Here is a 3,951-nt window from a genome sequence, read left to right as displayed (position 1 = left end):
GGGGAAGCTATATTTATGTTGTTCTCCCTACAACAATGTGCACATGCACTTTTTATGGCCTAGCTAGATCTATGTATGTTCGTGGTGTTGCATATGTTTGTGGTGTTGCATATGTGTTTGTGTTTGGAGGTGTACCGGTATTTGAAATGCGATAGTTGCCAATATTTTGCCGGAATGTTGATTCATTTCCGTTTCGGCGAGAATTTTGGCATTAAGCATTCTTTTTGGTCCTATTTTCAGGGAAAGTCATGCCAAATTTTTTCTTGGTTCTAAAATATCATTTTGCTCTACCCCGCAGGCGACCATGGTCTGCACGATGACCGAAGGCATCGTGAATAGGTTTTTGAGGTCCGCGAAGGCCGAGATGCTTCAAAAGAACGAGACGGAGATAAGATGTCCGTGTCGAAGATGCAAGCTGAAGAGCCTTATTGCGGACCCGGAATCCGGGCAGGTGCGGGACCACCTGCTCTTGCGTGGTTTCATGGATGGCTATCGGTGGCAAGGTGATGAAGATGACTACGAAGTCGTCCATGGGGGCCGGGCAAGAAATGAGGAAGGGCAGCAAGACAACCACCGCGGCTCGGGCGGGCGAGAAGACGAAGAATCCCCAGGAGATGATCACGACGGTGATGCTGTACACAGTCATCATGTAGAAGATGCAGGACATGATGATGAGGAAGCTGCCGGAGCAGACGACGGGCATGATCATGAAGATGATGATGCCGACGGAGCAGACGACGCTGGACCATCGATGGGCTGGGTGCAGGACCCTCATATTCAAGAGCTGCTTCTCAAGCAGACGGATAACGCAAGAGCTGCCGCCCGAGAGAAAGCCAAGATGGATCAACTTGAGTTAGACGCGGTTACTCCATTGTATGAAGGATGCAGGCCCGAGGATACCCGCCTGAAAGTAACGCTCATGGCTCTGGAGATGAAGGTAAAATACAAAATGACTGACACATGCTTCGACGAGAACATGTCATTCTGGCACGAACGTCTTCCCAAGGGGAACAAGTGCCCGACTAGTTTGGAGGAGGCGAAGAAAATCGTGCGTCCTCTGGATTTACCACACGTGAAATACCATGTGTGCATGAACAATTGCATCATTTATCGGGACGAGCACGCGGAGTCTACCATATGTCCGGTGTGTGGCGTCACTCGATACAAGAAGAGGAAGAAAGCTCCTCGAAAAGTGGTGTGGTACTTTCCGATCACTCCTCGTCTGCAGCGGTATTTCGCGGACCCTAAGGTAGGAAAGCTCCTGCGTTGGCACGCAGATAGGGAGGAGAAGAAGCGAGAAGATGACGCAAATGATCCGGAGATAGATAAAAAAGACAAGATGCTGAGTCACCCTAAGGATGCAAGCCAGTGGCAAGCGTTGAACTTCGAAGACCTAGAATTTGGGAACGATCCAAGGAACATCGTGCTGGGCGCGAGCACCGATGGAGTCAATCCGCTTGGCAGCCAGAGAAGCACACATAGCACCTGGCCTGTGTTTGTGTGGATGTACAACCTTCCCCCTGGTTGTGCATGAAGAGGAAGTACATTCACATGAGTATGCTAATTGAAGGACCGAAACAACCAGGGAACGACATCAATCTGTATCTGGGGCTGCTGAAAGAGGAGCTTGACACGCTGTGGAAAACGCCAGCCAATACGTGGAACACCGCAGAGAAAGAATATTTCCCTATGAGAGCCGCGCTGCTCACGACGATGCACGACTATCTCGGTTACGGATATGTCGCGGGGCAGGTGGTCCACGGATTTTCTGGATGCGTCAGGTGCATGGATGACACAACGTATCGCCAGCTAGATAGAGATCCCGGGTCTTTGAAAACCGTGTTCATGGGACATCGAAGGTGGCTTCGCGACGATGACCTGTGGAGAAAACGCAAGGATCTGTTCGATGGTGAAACCGAACCCCAAGGACGCCCGCGTACGAGGAGCGGCGAGGAAATAGACGAGCTATTGAAAAATTGGAAAGATTGCCCACTGCCGGGAAAGAAGCAAAAGGCGCCAGAGCCGGGAAAGAAGCGAAAGGCGCTAGAGCCATTGCTGAAGGTATGGAAAACGAGGTCTGTTTTCTGGGACTTGCCGTACTGGAAGATCCACCGTGTGCCTCACAGCCTTGATGTCATGCATATCATGAAGAACGTGTGCGAGAGTCTGCTTGGTACCCTGCTCAACATGCCAGGGAGGACCAAAGATGGGCCGAAAGCAAGGGCAGACTTGAAATCAATGGGCATCAGGTAGGAGCTTCATGCTATATATGATGATGATGATGATGATGAGGCGAAGCAGGACACAGAAAGTCGTCGCAAAGGCAAAAAGGCCAAGAAGACCGGAAATGACTACCCTCCCGCGTGCTTCACTCTAAGTCAGGAGGAGATCGAGCAGTTTTTCACCTGCCTCCTAGGAGTAAAACTTCCTTACGGTTACGCGGGGAAGATAAGCAGATACCTAGACCCAGCAAAGTAGAAGTTCAGCGGAATGAAGTCTCACGACTGTCACGTGCTGATGACGCAGATACTTCCAGTTGCAATCCATGGGATCATGGACGCGCACGTCCGTGAAACGCTATTTGGCCTATGCAACTTTTTCGACGTCATCTCTCGGAAGTCTGTTGGCGTGAGGCAACTCGCAAGGCTACAGGAAGAGATCGTGGTGATACTATGCGAGCTTGAGATGTACTTCTCGCCCGCATTCTTCGACGTTATGGTGCATCTGCTGGTCCATATCGTGGACGATATCATCCAACTCGGGCCGACGTTCCTGCACAGCATGATGCCATTCGAAAGGATGAATGGTGTCATCAAAGGATACGTTCGCAACATGTCATGTCCAGAGGGAAGCATAGCCAGGGGCTTTCTGACCGAAGAGTGCATCTCCTACTGCACGAATTATCTAGGCATTGAGAACCCCGTTGGTCTGCCCGTCAACAGGCACCTCGGCAGGCTCGCTGGATGGGGTCACCGTGAGGGTCGCCGCGAAATGCATGTCGACTTCGAGGGTCGACTCGCCGACTTTGAAAGAGCAAACCTAGTCGCGCTACAACACATAGACGTGGTCGATCCTTGGGTGGTAGAGCACAAAACCTTTATTAAGAAGACGTACAATGACCGAGGCCAGCAGAGGACGGACGGAGATATACTCAAAGAGCACAACTCATGTTTCACACGTTGGTTCAAGCAGAATCTTCTGTCGTACCCTTTACATGAGGATTCTTCCGCGGAAGAACAACTCATATTCGCCTTGTCACAGGGCGCCGAGCACAACCTGATGACCTATGAGGTGTACGATATCAACGGCTACACATTCTACACCGAGGCCAAGGACATGAAGAGCGATGGTTACCAGAACTCCGGGGTAACGATGGAATCCTACACCGGTAACGACAAGGATAGATACTACGGAAGGATCGAGGAGATCTGGGAGCTGAGCTACGCTGGAGAGAAGGTCCCGATGTTCCGTGTCAGATGGGCGAAGAGCGTCCTAAAAGAAGACCGGTATTTCACCACCATGGTTATACCCGAAGCCAAATCCAAGACCGCAGGTGCAAACGTCACCGTGAAAAATGAGCCACGGGTACTGGCTTCCCAAGTGGACCAATGCTTCTTCATTACCGACCCGTCAAAGCCCAGTCGTGTTGTCGTGAGGAGAGGCAAAAGGAAGATCATCGGAATGGATGGAGTAGCGAATGAGCAAGACTTCGACAAGTACGGCGACCCGAGGATCGAACATGACGACGATGATGAAGTAGCAGCATACACCACAAGAAGAAGCAGGACCACCCTACCTAAAGGACGTCCGTTCCACAGAAGAACTCCATTTGTGAAAAAGAAGGGCAAGAAGATTGTGAACAGATAGCTAGCTAAGATCGATTGTATTTAAATCATAGCCTTCATTTCTCGATTGTATTTCATGGGCACTTTTTGAACTATCATGAATATT

Source organism: Triticum urartu, chromosome 1A, assembly GCF_056163025.1.
Source record: "Triticum urartu cultivar PI428250 chromosome 1A, HENAU_Tu73, whole genome shotgun sequence".
Lineage (NCBI taxonomy): Eukaryota > Viridiplantae > Streptophyta > Magnoliopsida > Poales > Poaceae > Triticum > Triticum urartu.
This window is presented reverse-complemented; position numbering follows the sequence as displayed.